Genomic DNA, 19,958 nt, shown 5'->3' with positions numbered 1-19,958 from the left:
TCTTTAACTACAGAGGCCTCTGGTCTTCCTTTAAGCTCAGCTCCTTGCTGGGTCCTGTTGTTTTGGCAGACCCTGTCCCTGCTTCCCCTGAGAACTGTACTTAAGAAGGCAACCTGGGAGGCATGTGATCAGACACGTGCCATAGGGCCTTGGCCCACGTGATCAATGTTCCTCAAAGATGTCACCTTTCCCGATTGGCAAAGGCTTATTCTCCCGAAGTTCGAAGTTCTCAGTCTATCACTGTGCTCCCTTCACAGCCTTCCATGTCCTCCCGGGAAAGGCCCAAAGCATTTGCAGAGGGCAGGCCCCGAGACAGAAACCCACGCTGCTTCTGTGGCCCAGGGCTGGCAGCTCGGCCCCCAACACTAAGCCCCAGACAGTTCCGCTCCTTCTTGGCGCTCTCCCTGCCCATCGGGTTTGGGGGATGGCATGGGGGGGGGGGGGGGGGGCGGCGGCAAAGTCCGGCCTGGCCCTCCCTCCTTGCCTGGCCCAGAGGCCAGCAGCAGAACACCGAGGGCCGGCAGGCCAAAGAGCGAAGCGCGGCTGGGAGCGAGGGCCCAGAAAGGGGCCCGCAGATGCCGCCTCTTCCCCCCTTCCTTGGCCGGGGCCCCCACGGTGTCCGGGAGCAGGAGGAATCAATCAGGATAATGAAGCCGCAGCCTGCCACGCACCGCGGGGGCACTGAGGAGTCGGGGCCGGTGCCAAGTCCGCCAGACGGTTCGGAAGAGCGGAGCCCGGCGCGGCCCGGCGGCGGCGGCGGGCGGCAGCGGCGGCAGCGAGGAGCCGGTATGCCGAAGCCGGACGCAGCTCGGAGCAGGCCCCTGACAACCGCGCCTTGGCAACCGGGACGCCCAAGAGGAATCTTAAAGCTGCAGAACATCCTTTCCTCGCCGCCAACTCCTGGAGCCCAGGGGAAAGGGGTCCTGCCCAAAAGGGTGGGTGGGTGGGAGGGAGTCAGGCTCTGTGCCTCCTGGGACTTGCGGGTCCAACTGATGCCCTCACTTGTTTATTTGTCAAGTGTAGATCGAGCCTACAACGAGCCTACAATCCTACGTGCCCAAGGCGGGTTAGACAATGGGGAGAAGGAGCGGTGATTAAAAAATGAACAAGGTCCTGCCAAGAGGAGTTCACAGTCTAGCGCGCAAGGCGGACCAGACTGGCTGAGGTGAGCAAAGCCCTGTGTTACCCAGTATAACGGGGCTTCGGCTGGAGGGCTGAGGGGCTGTTACAAAAGATCCCCACAGCACCTCCCTTGCTCCAGGTGAGTTAGACGCTTCTTTCCCGGACTGTTATTATCCCAACAGCCCTGTGAGATGGGTATTATAATTATCATCGTTATCGATCCCATTTTAAAGATGAAGAATTAGAAGCCCAGAGAGGTGAAGGTACTTAGCCAAAATCTCGTTTTATGGTTTGGACAGTCTTGGACAATCTGATTCTGGCCAGCTTTCATTACAGCATGATGTCTGGAAGGTCTGACTTCGGTGAGGACTTCCCAACACAAATTGTGTAAGAAGCGAGGAGAAAGGGTAGCTAAGGGAAGAGATGGCTAATTTTCCCTTCTGCTGCCCACTACCCTGACCCTGTCTGCCCTGTCCTGTGGGTCTCTATATGGACAGAGGGGTAAAAGACGTGACCCCAGAGATCCCTCTGGTTCTGTGATATATCTTTTGCCTGAAGTCCAGGCACTGTGCCACCCTCCGGGCAGCAGTAGTTGGCATGGAGCTGCAAACTGGAGGAGATTCCAGGCTCCTTAAACAAGGGGTCAGAGGTGGTGGGGGAGGTTTAGGGGTGGTGGTAAGAGGGCTTTGGCAAAAAAAAAGCTTGAGTCAATACCAGTAAGAAGGCTGGGCCTCATCTTTCCTTCCCTTGTCCACCTCTCTGTTTCTGCACATTCACTCAGGTCAGAAATTTGAGCCAGAGCCTGGGGTAGGCTTGAAGGCTTTTGGTGAGGCAAAAATCATGCTGGCTTTGGAGTCAAGCCCATCTGGTTTCTAATCCTGGCTCTGTCACTTACCAGCTAAGTGAGCTTGAACAGGTGACTCAGTCTCCCTGAGCCTCATTCAGTTTCCTCATCTGTAAAGTGGAGGCATTATTATCTACCTTTCAGGGTTATTGGGAGACTTAAATGCAGTGAGAAAAATGTAAAATGTATGTATGGTGTCTGGCACATGGTAGATGCTTATCAAGTAGTAGATGCTTAACAAACTTAAAGGTGCCTTTGCTTATTTTGGTAGTCTAATGATGGCTCCCAAAGATATGTCTACATCCTAATCCCCAGAACCTGTGAATGTTACCTTATCTTGGAAAAGGGCTTTTGCAGATGTGATTAAGCTAAGAATCTTGGGATGAGAGGTTACTTTGCCTGGATCATCTGGCTGGGCTCTAAATGCCACCACAAGTGTCCTTGTAAGAGAGATGTAGAGGGACATTATACACACAGAAGAGTAGCAGGAGGAGTGAAGACAGAGGCAGAAATTGGGGTGATGCAACTGCAAGCAAAGGATGCCAGCAGCCCCTACAAGCTGAAAGAACAGATTCTCCCTTAGAGCCTCCAGAGAGAGCATGCAGAGTCCTGACAACCTCTTGATTTTGGTGCAGTGAAACTGATGTTGGACTACCTTCCTCCAGAAATGTGAGAATAGATTTGTTGTTTTAAGACACCAAGGTTGTGGTGATTTATTACAGCAGCCTTGGGAAATGAATACACTTACATTGGAGATTTTGTCTTTTTATTATTGTTATTATTGATTTCAGAGAGAGGGAAGGAGCGGGGGGAGGGGGGGAGAGAGAGAAAGAGGGAGAGATTTGTTGTTCCACTTATTTATGCATTCATTGGTTGACTCTTGTATGTGCCCTGACTGGGGATCAAACCTGCAACCTTAGAGTATCAGGATGATGCTCTAACCAATGGAACTACCAGGCCTAGGTGGAGATTCCATCTTGAACAAAACCTAGTACCTGCTCTTTAGGAATTCACACTCTAGTGGGAAATAATACAAAGAAACAATACACAGGAATGTCCAAAAGGTGGAAGGGTAATGTAGTAAGGCTGCTGGAGTTAGAGAAGGAGTTAGCCAGGTAAGGGACTAAAGCAGGAAGGATATTCCAAGTAGAGGAAATAGTGTGGGTAAAGGCAGTGAGTAGGAGAGCACATTGCCTTCAGGAAACTGTTCACATGTTTGCAATGGCAGGTGCATTGGGATGTGGGGGGTATCATGACAGAACTGCCGAGATGGACAGCAGGGGCAAGAGAGCTAAGTAGTTTCCAGCCCAGAATGGAATAATTCCTCTGGCTGGGCCCCTGATCAGAGAACCCTAGACTGTCAGTACTGGAGAGAAGCCTTGGGGTCCATCCAGTCCATCTCACACACAGGGAAATTGAGGCCTACAGAAAGTGAGTCCATCCAGCGAAGAAGCTACAACATGATGGCGGCACCGTGGTCTCTATGTTGAGCCTGAGTATCCCATGTATGAGGGTCTCCGAGAAACTGCTTGGTGGTCCCTCTGTAGCCTACTTCCAAAAAGCACAGACCCTGTGGTCTCTAAACAAAGAGGGGGTTATTTGCATATTATTTACATGTTGCTAATTAGATGAGAGGCAGATTCACTCAGCCCCTTCACTTCATGTCTCCACCCCCACCTGCCAAACTCTCACTGCCATTGAGTTCTTCCTCATCCATCTCTTGACCTCAGGAACTTCTCCCATAATTCTAGCCCCTGTCTCACTCCTCAAGGCCCCTTACCTAGTCCCAGCTCAACCCTACTGTATTAACTGTTTGGTCCTGCCTGGAAGAAGTACCTGTGTGGAGGATCTTGGAACAGGTTACAGTAGAAAGGAAGATGATGGGCTTTCTAGCTTGAGGTTTACTCTGGAAATGGGGAGCAGGGAGCTCTAACTCCCTGCAGCCCAGGGGCCATCTGAATGGGGCTATGGAGTGGGGGAGGAAGGTGCTCCTTGGGGATCTGGTGGGCAGCTGCCAGCTGCATGCCCCAGGCCTGCCCTGAGCCTCTTGGCTGGCAGCCACACCAGCCCATAAAGGAGCTGGCTCCTTCTTTGAGGGAGGAGGAATCCTGGGGAAGGTCAGGGAGCATTCTTTGGCAGCCTTACATTGGTGAGGTAGAGGTTGCCATGGAAGTTATTGTGGATCCTCCAATGGGATGGCTGAGGGTCCATCCAGATTCTTGGGGCTGTCATCAACCCAGCCCAGAAAATTGTGAGGCCCTGTGCTAAACTAAGCACACTGTCTCCTTGAGGGTAGGCACTCAATATGTTTTCTTCTTCTTCTTTTTTTTAATCCTTACCCGAGGACATTTTTTCCCATTGATTTTTAGAAAGAGTGGAAGGGATGGAGGGGAAGAGAGGAAGGAAGGGAGGAAGGGAGAAAAGGAAAGAGAGAGAAACAGACAGACATCAATTGCTTGCCTCCTGAATGTGCCCCGATAGGGCTAGGGATCGAAACTGCAACCAAGGTACATGCCCTTGACAAGGAATCAAACCCTCGACCCTTTGGTCCATGGGATAATGCTCTAACCACTGAGCAACCAGCCAGGGCACAATATATGTTTTGTTTTATAATGAGGGGCCATCTGTTTCCTGGAGACAGGTAAAGAGGAAAGGGGGTCACAGACAGGTACAGCTTCTGCCTCTCTCACCTCCCATTAGCCCATTCTTCCCTCTGAAAGCAAGGCGACCTCTCCCAGATGAGAGGTCGGAGCCTGTCATCTGACGGCCACCAGAGAAGGCACCATACTCTAGCCACAACAATGCACAAAATGAGTTTCAGTGCCCCAGAGTTGCTGTGGGGCTCTGTCACCACCATGGCGGACTCAAGGTAGATTCCAGGAGCTAGGAATGTTAGTGCATTAGGATTTATGGGAAAACCTGGAGCACAGCTCAGGCTAGCAACTTACAAAAATCAGCTTGCTCCGGTTAGGACAGGGGCCTGGATATGGGAAGAAAGACTGCCCTGCATATATGAATAATTTCTCTGCATACATAGGTGATGCGTGGGCTGTGTGTAGATGTGCTACATGACGCCTCAGCAAACATCCTGACCTGCATGCACAGCTGTGTGCACATATCCCAGTCCACACAACTGCATGTTGCACATGAGTGTCTTCGTGGAATTCCACCTTCCCTCTTCTCTGCTCTGGGCCTTCTCTTCTTGTTTCCTGGTAAAATGGGAAGTGGGGTAGGCACATCAGTTTCACCATCCCCAGCTCTACGCCCTTGTGTGGAGAGTCCCTGCCTCCATTTTCCCATGATAGCAAGCAGTGGATCCCTCCTTGGTCCTGAGTCGGGGAATGTCAGCCCATTACTGGCCTAGAGGACTCCATCTTGTACCAACTCTTTCTTGCCCTAGTGCCGTGGTTGGCAAACTGCGGCTCACGAGCCACATGCGGCTCTTTGGCCCCTTGAGTGTGGCTCTTCCACAAAATACCACGGCCTGGGCGAGTCTATTTTGAAGAAGGGCGTTAGAAGAAGTTTAAGTTTAAAAAATTTGGCTTTCAGAAGAAATTTAATCGTTGTACTGTTGATATTTGGTTCTGTTGACTAATGAGTTTGCCGACCACTGCCCTAGTGTGTCCCATGCCACTCCCTCATCTAATGTCCAAGTCAAGAGGAGCAGAGGGGAGGAAGTAGGGTGATTCTATGGGAGTGGGAGTAGGAAGGGTGGATCAGATACTGTTCAATTTTGCCTGGGTCCCTCAGGAGCACTGCTGCTCATTTAAAATTCCGATTTAAAACTGAGCGGCTCTTTAAATTTCCACATTAGCATGCCGCCCTGATGCCAGGCCAAGATGTTGGGATGGATTTGGCAGGAACGCCTCTAACAGCAGCAAGCAGCAGCATTTGCCAGCAATAAAACAACGCATGAATAAAAGAAGGCTGGCTTGGCAGCAGCAGCAGCAGCACAGGTAGCTGGGTGAGCCCAGGAGGGGCCCACATATTTGGGGGCTCAGGCATGAAGGCCTGTGCAGGGGCATGTATGAGTGTAGGCCTCTGTGGCTGTCTTGGCCCTCACCCTCAATCTGTGCCTGCAGTGGAATCTGGGGTGAGGGCCCGGGCAGGATGGAGGTTTCTCTCCTGTGCCTGTCTCATCCCCTTCCCTGAAGAATTATCATCTTTGAGGAGACAGATGTTGTCTTTGATGAGGACACAAGGACTTGGCCCACAGCCTGAGTTGACCTACTTCATTAGGGGCCCAGAGAACAGGTAGGGTCAGAGAGAGAAACACTGTCTGGAGTGGACTCTAGATCTATGACCCCAGATACCTGAGTGCGGAGAGGCACTGTCAGGATAAGGGCACTGGATGAGAGGCAGCTGTGAGAACTAGATATTAGTGCTCAGCTGGGTGGAAGAGATGTTCTGGGCTGGGCATTGGCTAAAATAGGGAGTGGCCAGGGAGAGCAAGGGGCTGCCCTCACTTTAATTTTGAGGTCAGACGGCAAGGGCAGCAGAAAGGTGCAGATGAAGGCCTGGGCTGAAGGCTGGCCACTTCCCAGACAAATCCACTCCCTGCTTCCGAGGGTCTAGAGCAGGGGTCCTCAAATTTTTTAAATAGGGGGCCAGTTCACTGTCCCTCAGACCGTTGGAGGTCCGGACTATAGTTTAAAAAAAAAACTATGAGACCTAGCTGGGTTGGCTCACTGGATAGAGTGTCGGCCTGCGGACTGAAGGGACCCGGGTTCGATTCCGGTCAAGGGCATATGCCTGGGTTGCGGCCTCGATCCCTAGTTGGGGGCGTGCAGGAGGCAATCAATCAATGATTCTCTCATAATTGATGTTTCTATCTTTCTCTCCCTCTCCCTTCCTTTCTGAAATCAATAAAAATATTTTAAAAAAAAAAACTATGAACAAATTCCTATGCACACTGCACATATCTTATTTTGAAGTAAAAAAACAAAACGACAAAAACACCTGCATGTGGCCCACGGGCCGTAGTTTGAGGACGCCTGGTCTAGAGAGTGTAGTCCCAAAGGACTTGAGGTGCTGGGTCCTGTGTTCCTCTGCTCCAGTCCCTTGGCGGAGGCTTGTCACCAGCCCTGTCAACAAACAAGCAGCTTGGCCGGCTTTACCATCTATCCCTCCCACTTGTTCAAACCAACCCCTTCCCTGAAGTCCAGGGGAAGAGGACAGAAGCAAACAGAGGGGTGGCAGAGGGGTCTCTGCAATCTCAGCTAAGGTAGAAAAGAGGGACAACCTTCTCTGATAGAACTCCTCCCTTCAAGCTCACGAGGGATTTCAGGCCCCAATACAGGGAGAAGTTGTTGGGATTTTGAATTCTCTCAATCCCTGGAGAAGTTAGAGAACAGGCGGGCAGGGCCAGGTATTAGGAGGGCAGAGGCCCCATACCATACCTTGGAACTGGGACTAGTCCTGTCCTGATGGCTTTTTACCAGAATGAGATGACCTGCAGGCACCCTGTTCCCTGGTGCACACATTGGGGGTGAGTTAGCTCTGGAGTGAGAGAGTGGCTAAGAAGTTGAGTTTAGGACAGAGATATCATTTTGTCATTTATTCATTCATTCAACAAATATTTACCAAACAGCTGCTTTATGCCAGGCACTGTACTGGGCAATGGGAGCACACCGGTGAACACAGACAGTCGTGGTCATTGTCCTCATGGAACTTTCCATCTGGTGGGGGAAACAGGATCATTATTCAAATGGCTGCACAAATAAGTGTGAAATAACTGTGCTAAGTGCTCTGAAAGGATATGTAGTACCATGAAAGTATACAGTCAGGGGACTTGGCTGAGTCTAAGGAGTTAAGGATGAGCTTGCAAAGGAGACAGAGAAAGAGCAGCCAGAGTGGTAGGAGTATTGGCAGTGACATCATAGAATCAGCGAGGAGGTGGTCAACTCTGCCGAGAGATGCTGAGAGCTCATGAGACACCTATTCATCCTGACTCCTACCTGCTAGTTGTGACTACAGGTAAGGAAAGACTCTGGCATCATGCCTGGCTCACAGTTGGTGCTCTGTAATGTTAGTTCTCTTTCTCCCCCTCCCCAAGCTAAGCCTCCCTTCAGGGACCCCAGATTTTTGGAACAAAGGAGTTGCTGAGGCTCAGCCTTCTCTGTCAACTCAGGCCGCAAACCCCAGCCATCAGTCCTCAGGGAGAGACTCTGGGCCTTGCCCTGCCTCTTCACATTAGTCCCTTCACAAGGAGCCCTACCGTTCCCAAACCTAATTCCTCCTTTGCATTGGTCTTCCACGAAGAGGGGCTGGGGTCTAGGTCTTAGAAAGATTTCATTCTGGCCTTGCTTCTGGGGCTGAGTCTGAGAAGTAAGAGTTGGAATCCTCAGGAGCTCCCAAAGTTGCCCGGGGTGAATCTGAGTGTCTTAGGTAGGGAGAGGGGGAGTAGTGGGGAGATGGGGAGGCGGGCTGCCCACCCAAGGCGGCGTAGAGCCCAGAGCCTTTTCCATCGCAGACACCCCATCTGTCTCACACAGAAGGCTGGGTTGGAGGAGGTGCTGGGAAGGGGGGTATGAAGGGTGAAACTGTACAGTCTGTGAGCTGGCATGAATGCAGTGAAGGTGCTGACCCAGAAGGATGGAGGGTTCAGGGTGGGGTATCGGCAGGGCTACTGAAGACTAGTGGTCAGAGTTTGGGACTGGAGGTGGGGAAGATATGGGGACACTGTGTGCTACTCTCCCTAGACAGCTTTGTGTTTGATTTTGATATATAGCTCCCACCCCACCAACCGGAGGGCAAATAATCATACCCCTCTGGCCAAAAAACTAATGGCATTCCTAAGCCTAGGGCTAGGCTGGATTCATGATGCCTTCCTCTTCCCAGCAGTCAAACCTTTTCCAGACCTTAAAATAATATTTTAGTTAAATTTGACAGTTTTCAGAGTGTTTCCTTTTACATATTACTTTAAACTTATCTCACTAAAGTCCACTATTATAATTTATTTATTTATTGTTGTTAATCCTCACCTGAGGATATTTTTTCCATTGATTTTAAAAAATATATATATTTTTTTGATTTCAGAGAGAGGAAGGGAAAAGGAGAGATAAAAACATCGATGAGAAACATCACATCAATCGGCTGCTTTTGCACGCCCCCTACCGAGGATCTAGCTGGCAACCCAGGTATGTGGCCTGACTGGGAATCAAACCAGCAACCTCCTGGTGCCTGGGACAATGCTCAACCAAAGGAGCCACACCAGCTGGGCTCCACTGACTTTTAGGGAGAGTGCAAAGGAGGGAGGGAGGGGGGAGGAGGGAGAGAAACATCAGTGTGAGAGAGTCATGTCGATTGGTTGCCTCCTACATGCGCCTGACCAGGGCTGGGGATCAAACCTGCAACCGAGGTGCATGCCCTTGACCAGGAATCGAACCCAAGGCCCTTCTGTCCATGGGCCGACACTCTAATGACTGCACATACTGGCCAGGGCTATTATTATTACTGATCTGCCGATGAATCAACAAAGGATAGAATGAGGGAATAACCAGGATCACAGGAGAATAAGAAGAGGGGACTCAGATTCAGGTTTCCTGACTGACTGGAAAACTTTGGGAGATACCCAGGCCTTGTTGGACATACACTGACACAGCCCCCTTCCTGGATACCAACATGCAAACACTAGGAAACTAGGCATTCTCAGAGGGACAGGCCTCCCACATACAGAAATATGAGAGGGCTCTAGACTGGAAGTTTAGGAAGGAGGGGCAGGCCAGGGTGTGGGGAGTGGAAAAGGTCAACGAGGAAGCAGCTGTTAGGGTCTACTCCAGGTCCTGAACAGACCCTTGGGAATCCCTGTGGACATCCCCTCCCCACATTCCAAGTTCTAAATACTCCCCCCACCACCACCACCTACACTTAAAAAAAAAAAAAAAAGATTCCACAGCCGCCCTATCTACTCCTGTGTTTTCTCCCACTCTTCCCTGTTTGGAAGTTCTTCCTTAGGTGTAACTTCACGATGCAGCTTACTCCCTCTAAAACAGGTGCCAAGGGAACCCAAGACAGGGCTTTGGTTATTAAATATAAATAGACAGGGAAGGGAAACTGAATATAGAGACATATTATATCTCACAATCCCTGCAAGTTATTAGGAAGAAGGCACTAGTGGTTGCTAAGCAACAGGTCTCCATAGAGGACGAGGCACTGAGGAAAAGCTTCCTTTGACTGAATTTTGGGGTGAGAGGGTAGGGAAGGTGGAAGTCAAAGGGCTGTGGTCTGGCAGGCAGGCTGCTGGGAATGGTTGGTTTGTCCTCCAAGATTCCCCAGGCCTTAGCAAACTCCGCCTTTACAGCCTTCAGGATTGGTGGAAGGAGGAAGGCCTCAGGCAGCCCTCCCTTCCTGCCAGGAGGAGGGAACCTGGTTTCCATAGCAACCCAGAAACAATCCTGGCCTTGTTTTGCTTATGACTTCTCTGTAGCCCTCTCAGGGAGCACTATCATGGACCTCTTTCTCTGACCTCCAACTTCTGATTTGAGGGGGAGGGCCCATAGAAAGGTTAGAGGAGGGGATGCCACCAGGCTGGTCTGTCTTCTCCCTAATGTTACCTGTTAAGACTAAAGGGGCAGTGACTTTTCAGGGAAAAGGGCTTCCAGGTGTCCTCTGACCTCTCATCTTCCCAGGGGCTGCAAAAAGCAGGGCCAAACGGTGGCATGGGATGCAAATTCTGGTCCAGGCTTGCTTTCTAAAGGGGTAGTACAGACTGGGGTTGGAGGTCAGGAGAGAATGAGGGAGTAGAATCGTTTGTGCCCCTTGGCCACCCTGACCCCCTTCCTCCTTGACCTGAAGTCCATTGTTGTCAAGACCAGAGAATGGAGATATAGAACATTAACGTATGTCAAGTATAAGTGAGTGGCACCAAGGGGCATAATCTGTTTTTCTAATATGACCACAAGCAGAGTGTTAGAAGAATTAGGCCGACAGCTGCTGGTCTCCCCACAACCACCACCACCCCGCCCTTTCTACACCCCCCTCCTTGCTCTCCCTCTCCCTTCCTCCTCGGCATTTGCACACACCAATGGCAGCGGAGCCCTGCTCGAGATTTCTCTTAATCTTCCTCCGCCATCCTGCGCTCTTTCCGCAGGCGGTGCTGCGAAGCCGGCAGAGCCCCGCGTCACACCTTACTGCTCTCTGAGATTGCTCCACAGAGAGCTCAAGGAGATGGCAATTCGGTGCTGATGCCGGCTGGCAGCAGTTGCAAGAAGGGAAGGAGGAGAGAAAGGGAGGAGGGGAGGGGAGAAAAAGTTGGCACAGATACCAAGTTTTTCCCTAGAGAGACTGGGGGGTGGGGGGTGCAAGAGAAGAAAATGACACAGGGGAAAGGAAACAAGGAAAAAGAGGCAGAGTGAGAGAGAGAGAGAGAGAGAGAGAGAGAGAGAGAGAGAGAGAGAGAGAGAGAGAATATGAATGAATTTGTTTTCTTAAATCCACATATGGACATTGCTACTCTACCTCACTCATGACCCTCTAAAGATCATACCACCCAGTCGGGGTTCCTACACACAGACACACACTCACACACTCTCTCACAGCCAACCTGGAGATCAAAGCAGCCCAAGCATGTTGTGTGTATTTGTGCAAGTGTATGTGTGTGTGTGTATACGCCTGTATGTTGTCTCTGTTTTGGATCGCAGTAGAATGCAGTATGTAAATGAGATGGTTATTACCGCAATGTTCATCAAGCTGAGCCGAGAAGACATTAATAGCCTGATGAATATGCATGTGAATTTGTTAATTAAGTTAATTATTCTGCTGAAAATGCATTCGTCTTCCAAGGACATTTTCCCAATGATTTTTACATGCTCTAGCCATTAGTCATGCTATATTTTATCAGGGAAATGAGTTTGCTTAAGTTGTAAAGAGAGAGAGAGAGAAGAGAAGAGAAATAGAGGGGGGAAAAGGAAGAGAAAAAAAAAAAGAAAGAGGAAGAAGGAAAATGTGTTGAAGTTGAGAGTGGGAAGGCATCTGAGGCCAGCCTGAAGTTTGAGGCCCAGCTGGGCTTTTGAAGCCTGCCCTCAATTTTTATGGGTACCTTACTCTACAATTTTTTGCCCTTATTTTGATGACAAACTTTTTTTTTCCAGTGCCAAATTTCCAACACATTAATTAATTGTTGTAGCCAATTAACTGTAGTTGTGCAAATGAGTTTAGCACTAATTACCATGCAGTGCCTGTAATCACATAAAAAACTTGCTGAGAGAGAGAGGAGAAAGGAGGAATGGGAAGGGAGTGGTGACAAGAGAGAAGGAGACCTGGAGTAGAGAGGCAGCCAGAGAAAGGGAGTAAGCAGGGTCCTGAGATTTCCTGGTTAGGAGCCATCTTGGCTGCAAGGGAAGAGAGCTCTCCCAGCCACGTCAGGACCTCTGACAATCAGGAAATCTCAGTGGGGACAAGAGCTAGTAAAGAGTGGTCTCCCTTGTGTCTAAGAACTTCCAACCAAAAGGCAGATGCAGAATGGATATCTCTGGTTGTTTCAATGCAGTATAGTCCCCATAAATCCTGAAGGCCTCCGTGTTTTCCTCACATGGCTGGAATTACTTGGTAAGGATGGCGGGCGCCACTGTGAGAACATGTGCCATTTTTGATGGGCCAAGGGAGATGGAGAAGAGTAATATGTGCAGTCAGCCCAGTTCTGGAGCCATAAGTAGATAGGGAAAATTATTATGAGTCCACAATCACTAGAATAGGGCCAAGGGAGCAAGAGTAACATCAACTATAAAAGAGCCAGTTCCAGCAAGAGGTGGGAGGAGGCAACCTTTGGCCAGATACAGCCCCCAAGAAAGGAGCCAAACCTTCTCCCCTGCAAGGTGGCATCTCTACCATCCATCATGTCTGGGCCAACTCAGGTTTCTACCTGTCAGCTTCAACCAGTGACCAGAGGCTCAGGTCAGACCAAATGATTTCTACAACTCCTGACTTAGTTGGAGGGGAAGAGCAGTGGTGAAGTCAGGACTAAACACTGGACTGGTGTTTTACCTCCCACTCTGTTTGCCCCCTGTACCTTGTTCCAGACACTGAGACTGCCCAAGGTGTAGTACATGTGGAAATGAACTGTAGTTCCCCTCACCACAACCAAATAAAAAGGTGCTACATCTCCCTTACTCCTCCAGAATAGAGAGCTCACTTTTTAAAAATATATATTTTATTGATTTTTTACAGAGAGGAAGGAGAGGGATAGAGAGTTAGAAGCATCGATGAGAGAGAAACAAAGATCAGCTGCCTCCTGCACACCCCCTACTGGGGATGTGCCCACAACCAAGGTACATGCCCTTGACCGGAATCGAGCCTGGGACCTTTCAGTCCGCAGGCCGACGTTCTATCCACTGAGCCAAACCGGTTAGAGCACAGAGAGCTCACTTTTTGTCATAGGCTCATTTTCCTTAGACCTGTAAAGGGATATATTCAACTTCATATTTCCAAGGAGTATCTTGCCTCCTCATTCTCTGATAGACAACCGAAGGGTGGATCCTCCCTTTCCCATTCCAGGCCTCGGGTCTGTGGGCAGATGGCCTGTGGGCTCCGTCCACTTCAGCCTGTTCTTCCCTGGCAAAGGGAAAACAATTTCCAAGACACATGCCTCATTGTGCCTGCTCAATGACACTGCTGCTCTTCTAACCTACGAACCAAAGTTAGCTGTGATGACCTGGATTGACCCAAGATGCTCCAGTGTTCTTCGTGCCTCCAACAGCTCTCTTCCAACACACCCTTTTCCCAGCAACCTTAGTCAAGGTCTGAGGAAGCCTGGTATAACGAAAGAGCCCTACTATCTTGGGTTCCAAGGTATCTTCTTTGCCATTTAATAGAATGTGATAGTGGAAAATCATTTACTATGAGCCTCATTTTTCCTAGTCTATGAAATGGAAATAATAGTGCCATGTCTGAAAGATTAAGAAGCTTAATAACTCTGAATATAAAACACTCAGCACACCAAGTAAAATGAGCTACTTCATTAATTCCTAATGAGTACAAAGCATTCTTTTTTTAATCCTCATTCGTAGACATGCTGTGAGAGAGAGAGAGAGAGAGCGAGAGAGATGGATGTGAGAGAGAAACAGTGATCAGTTGCCTTCCCTACATACCCCAACAGGAATCAAATCAGAAACCCAGGTGTGTGCCCTGACCAAGAATTGAACTGGCAACCTTTTGGTGTACAGGCTTATGCCCCAATTGAGCCACTCCTGCTGGGGAAAGTATTCTTTAACAGGTGAATGGTTAAACTGTGGTACATCCACATCATGAAATAAATAAAAGGACCAAGCTATTGATACATATAAAAACATAGATGGAATCATGCTGAGTGAAAAAAGCTAATCCTAAAAAGTTGCATAGTGTATAACTCCATTTTTGAAGTGACAAAATTTTAGAAGTGGAGGATAGGGATTGAGGAGGGGTAAGGTGGGCATGATTATAAAAGGGCAACATGAGGAATACTTGTGGTATTGAAACTGTTCAGTATCGTGACTGTAGTGATAGATATTCAAATTTATACAGGTAATAAAATTACATAGCGCGCACACACACACACACACAAACAAGTAAAACTGGTTAAATCTAAATAAGATTAGTGGATTGTATCAATGTCAATATTTTGGTTGTGATATTTTTTTACTATTGGGTGACAGTAGGAAAAATGTATAAGTGATCTTTTATTTTATTTTATTTTTAAATATATTTGATTGATTTTTTTACAGAGAGGAAGGGAGAGGGATAGAGGTTAGAAACATCGATGAGAAAGAAACATCAATCAGCTGCCTCCTGCACACTCCCTACTGGGTATGTATCCGCAACCAAGGTACATGTCCTTGACCGGAATCAAACCTGGGACCCTTGAGTCCGCAGGCCGACGCTCTATCCACTGAGCCAAACCGGTCAGGGCAGGATCTTTTAAAAATGTATTGTTTCTTACAACTGCATGTGAATCTATAATTACCTCGATTAAAAAGAGCTATGATAGATTATTAATGTCTCTGCTGGGTATAGAAGGAAGAAGAGGCTGCCCTTGTGTTTCCATTGCAGGATTCCAAAGAGAAAGATTAAAAAATATTATTCTCATTAGGGTATATCAATAAAATGATCATAACCATGGGGGGCCATTTGTATCTGTTGACCCAATAATTTCACTTCTTGGAATTTACTATAAAAACTGCATGAAGCCGAAACCGGTTTGGCTCAGTGGATAGAGCGTTGGTCTGCGGACTGGAAGGTCCCAGGTTCGATTCCGGTCAAGGGCATGTACATTGGTTGCGGGCACATCCCCCGGTGGGGGGTGTGCAGGAGGCAGCTGGTCGATGTTTCTCTCTCATCGATGTTTCTAGCTCTCTATCCCTCTCCCTTCCTCTCTGTGAAAAATCAATAAAATATATATTTTTAAAAATGCATGAAGTTTTATGTGTTAGGATGTTTGTTGTGGTATTATTTAAAAGAGCAAAAATATCTAAAGGATTAAAAATAGGAGGTGAGCCTTATAAATCATGGCCTATCAAGATAATGAAATATTCTATAGACTTGAAACAGTTTAAAAATACACACCCAGCACAATGTAGGCACTCAATAAATGGTAGTTCACTTTACTGGGATGTCTGGGTATCAAAAGAGCTCATGTGGATAAATGTACTTACACTACAAGGTGCCTGGCGAACACTAGATGTTGCCAGGTACCCTAATGGCTGTCTCTCCCAGCTCTACCCGAGTCAAAGATGTACTTCCAGGCAGAACACCGTCTAAGGTGCTCCTGGCTTGAGAGGAATGGGAATGGGGGAACTGACTTACTGGGGAGTATGAGTCAAGGGATTGGAACTTTCCTTTCCAGAAGACAGCCAACCCTGGTTCCACACCATGAAGAAAACTATGGACTTCTCCCCAGAATATGAATATACACATATTGGACTATAATCATGGAGTCTTTGAAGCAATGTCAGTCCTGCTGACTCGATAAAAGTAATAGACACTTATTGCATCAACCCTTTTTGAATGAGTATCAGGCACTGTCCTAGGTGTTTTACACACATTATTTCACTATATTCTCTCCACAGCCTTAAGAGGTTGTTCATCTGCATTTCAGACAAGGAAAGTAGGGCTCAAAGCGGTTAAGTGACTCACCAAAGTGGCACAGCTGATAAATGGCAGCACTATCACTGGAACCCAAGGCTGTCTAATTAACACATATTACATTTATTATTATTTTTATTATTTTTTAAAATATATTTTTATTGATTTCAGAGAAGAAGGGAGAGGGAGAGATAAAAACATCAATGATGAGAGAGAACCACTGATCGGCTGTCTCCTGCATGCCCCCAACTGGGGATCGAGCCCATAACCCGGGCATGTGCCCCCGACCGGAATCGAACCTGGGACCCCTCAGTCCACAGGCTGATGCTCTATCCACTGAGCCAAACCAGCCAGGGCAACACATACTACATTTCGAAGGACTGAAAAGGGTGTACTGTGATTGCACTGAGGCTCACATCTGGAGGAGCCCCAGAAAAGTAACCCTGTTCTTCCAATGCCCGTTGGGTAGTAGACAAAGACCTAAATCCATCCAGGCAGAAGCAAAATCTCTGAAGAGAAGTAGGCCCATTCTGAAGTCTTATATCCCATGAGTTTTTCCAGATATCTAACCTCAAAACTTTCTGCTGAAATCTGATCCTTTTCCCTCGTTTGCAGTGGAGACGGTGAATACCTGACATGGTGCCCCTCCATGAAAGGTCTAGGTCAGGAGGGGATAGAGGAGCTTCTCCTTCCCCAGTTCTGTTGAGGCCATGACTAAGACACTTCAGTCCCTTTGGTCTCGTGGGTCTGCCCCAAAGTATCAAAGCAAAGATAAGCAAGAGAAAATGGGCCAGGAAGAAAAGCAGAAAGAAATAGCCTAACCAGACCAAGGAGACCAGCTTGGAAGATGGCCTGGGAGTCCCTCAGGATCTTAGTGCCGGGAACAGGTGAAGTTAAGGTGGGCAGTTTTTCCTACCAGGCTCAGCAGCCAGCTTTGCGTTTGACATCTACCTAGCTGTGGAGGTCTGGCCGGCATCCCTCATGCCAGAGCCTCTTGTCTATCTTGACATGACATCTCTACAGAAAGGAGGGGGCTGGGTTCTGCCACTCAGTATTTATTCCTCCTATTTCAGTACTACCTCGCTGAACTTGCTCAGGACGAGGCAGTCCAACTGGGGGCCTTAGAGATGCCCGGAGAAGAGAATAATCATGTGAGAAGGATGTTGGGATCCCAAGGCTAGGTCTAAAGCTCTTTCTCTCAACATGAGAGCCAGGAGGGCAACTGAAGCCTGAGTTTGGATGCAGACTGAGGAAGGGAAATCTTACCCCTCCCTCTCTTCATCCTTCCCTCCTCCATACACTATTCTGTCCTTCTGGGGCCAAGCATACCCACTGTTCACTTTGGCTTCCTTCACCACCTATCCTATGGATAGGAGAGGGTTAAAGGCATGGTATGGGCAAGCTATAAATTTCCCATCAGTGTGGGGAGAATAGGACTGTTGGCAAGGAGGGGGCTGGGCTAGGGGGGAGGGGGAGCTGGGAAAAAGCCAGGAGGTTGTCTCTAGGTAACAATAAACACTGCAAGCAAGGAGCAGCTGTTACACTTACTCTCTCTGCATCACAATGCTGAAATAACACTAATAAACCAGTGTGCCCAATGCACAGGCATACACGCATTTAGGGCCGGGCGCCACAGTACCCCTAGGGCTGCCCTCTGCTTCGGGTCAGGGCCCTTGGTACCAGTGGACATACCAGTCTTGGCCTGGCTATCCTTGTGGGGAGGATGAGTGTTGATGGGTCAGTTTCAGAGTGGCAGTCTCAGAGTCAGGGGAGTAGCAGAGACTAGGGACTCTGGGTTCAGATCCTGGTGGAACGAGTTCAAGTAGGATAACTCTTGAGTGGGTGTTGGGAGGAGAGAAGGAGAGCAAGAGGGAGAAAAGTATAGGGAACAGGCAACTACTTACCAAGTCCTTATTTGGAGGGGATGAAATGGCCAGGAGTGGAGCTGAATGAAGGGAGGTGGACGATAAGAAGGGCTAAGGAGAGGTTTGAGAAAGAGGAGAAGCATATGGTATTGAGGAGTGATTCTTATATTTCTCTCACTCACTCTCTCACTCCTTCTTACACCTCACTGCACCGGGTGCACCCCCTCACACCGCTACTATTATACCAGAGCTCCTGATGCTGTCAGGGAGAGCTGGGGAGTGGAGCTAGTCCCATGTTCCTACATAAAGGGCAGTTGGTCTCTTCCTATCTCAAACCAAATCCATCTCTGGAGCTTCAGGAGCATCCCAGCAGAGCCCCTCTCCCCAGCTAGCAAGCAGAGTCACCAGCAAAGAAAGCAAGAGAAATAGGCAGATTGAGTACTTGGACTCTGTCAGAGAAGTCCCCTCCTCTTAGCCCATCCTTCTCTGAGTTTAGAGGGAGGATATTAATTATTGTGTATTTGGATCCTTGCTTACCTTTGCTGAAACAAGGCCTCTGGCACTGTGGTCAAAGGCATGGCTGGTTCTCTTGGTCCAACTCCTGGTCCCTTCCTGCTGCTGTGATCTCAAATATAGCACCCTATCATTCCCCTGATTCAGAAAGGATGGAGAAGATGCACACTGCCAACCTGGCCTGTAAGAGAGAGAGAGAATCAGCACCTTTGAGGATCATGGTGCCTATTTCCAGGGAAGAGAGTACAGAGACCAAGTAGTCTTATAATAATGTTTTTAAAAAACATAAATTCCCAAGTCATGCGGTGTCAGCTGGGTACCAAGAGCTCTGAGCAGGCAAGTGAGGGCTGGAAGAAGGAGCTTTGTCTGCCTGGGAAGCCCCTCTTCTGGATGATTCCCAGGAGCCCTGAGCTGTCTAGCACATGTGGATGCCCAGTACCTTCTGTGCAGCCAATGGTTACAATAAGAGCAAGAATAATTGGCCCCTCCTATCCTTGCCTCACTGAAGCCTCTCACTGGGATGCTTAGCTTCTCCTGTACTCTTTCCCATTTCCCTCTCTTCCTTCATAGCTAGGGCCTCTCGGAGCCCCCACAATCCAGATAAGAGACCTTTATCCACAGAGCTCAGAGTGGGGGAGAAATAGGCAAAAGAGAGCCCTAACAGGCCTGGGCCCCCTTCCCCCTGTTGTGTTCATGAGCCTGCCCCCCTCCCTCCCACCACTATGAGTCACCAAAACCTTGAGCTCAGCTGAGCTGCCAGCAGCCTTCTCCCTCCCCCTACTCCAGCCAAGCAGATATGCACCCGAAGGGTCCCAGAGCCCCATTCTTTATTGCTAGGAACCTGCAACACACATACACCTTGAGATGAGTGAGCAAAGGAGTGCAAGAGACCTCAGCATGTGCTCTGTGCTAAAGCAGAGAGCCGGCTGCCTTCCCCACTGCTCTGTGTTTCAGAGGAGAAACAGAGGCTCTGTAAACAGGAGCCACCCTAATAAATCCCCTGAAAAATATTCAATATGAACAGCCTGCCCTACGTTAGGCAATCAGCTTCACAAGAGGGACTACAGGCCTCTTAGTACCCAAATTTTCCCTATCTTCTCCCCAGTTTCAGGCTTCTTCCTGATCTCCCCAAGAAAATCTCCCTTTCCAACTCCCTGGCACAGTTTTCCTACTCTATCCCTACCCCCTGCAGGCCCTCAGAAGCAGTGGGGGAGCTGGAAGGATTCTTTCCAGACTGTTTAGGGGGACTTGAGGGGGCCCTTCTTAACTTGCTAGCAGTAGAGAAGGCAGAGAATCAGACAGCCAAGAAGGTGATCCTGAGGGTCTAAGGATAGGGCAGGGTGAGGCTGGGGACACTTAGAAAGGAATATCCTGCTCTTGCCCAGGGCCTTTGAGGATATAAAATGGGGACTAAGATAGAGAAAAGATAATTCTGGGAGTGGGGAAGGTGTTGGGGGCCTGGAGGGTGTGACCAAGTTTCTACCCACACTGCTTTCCAAGCTCTCTGCCCATTCTTGCCCTAACCCCAACTTAGTCTCATGAAGCACAGAACAAAGAAT

General features: G+C 48.8%; 1 protein-coding gene and 1 long non-coding RNA gene across 3 annotated transcripts in view; one reads left to right on the top strand and one right to left on the bottom strand.

Annotated features, from left to right (window-relative positions):
* The first annotated feature begins 850 nt into the window (after positions 1 to 850).
* LOC129147485 (uncharacterized) lies at positions 851 to 13,679 on the top strand. 2 transcript variants are annotated; one of them, XR_008554853.1, is made up of 4 exons: positions 851 to 920; positions 1,024 to 1,165; positions 9,005 to 9,105; positions 13,460 to 13,679. It is a non-coding gene; the product is annotated as an uncharacterized LOC129147485 (long non-coding RNA). The 2 variants fall into 2 exon arrangements; XR_008554854.1 differs by having other exon boundaries at positions 884 to 935.
* CDK12 (cyclin dependent kinase 12) overlaps positions 4,759 to 19,958 on the bottom strand; it is a 75,873-nt gene continuing 60,673 nt past the window's right edge. The window contains exons 17-19 of the mRNA XM_054709849.1: positions 18,424 to 18,580; positions 7,550 to 7,644; positions 4,759 to 5,175 (exon numbers count right to left, since the gene is read on the bottom strand). The gene's annotated coding sequence lies outside the window, so the exon portion shown is untranslated. The remainder of the gene's footprint in view (positions 5,176 to 7,549; positions 7,645 to 18,423; positions 18,581 to 19,958) is intronic.

Source organism: Eptesicus fuscus, chromosome 20 (genome assembly GCF_027574615.1).
Source record: "Eptesicus fuscus isolate TK198812 chromosome 20, DD_ASM_mEF_20220401, whole genome shotgun sequence".
In the NCBI taxonomy this organism is placed as follows: domain Eukaryota; kingdom Metazoa; phylum Chordata; class Mammalia; order Chiroptera; family Vespertilionidae; genus Eptesicus; species Eptesicus fuscus.
This window is presented reverse-complemented; position numbering and strand designations above follow the sequence as displayed.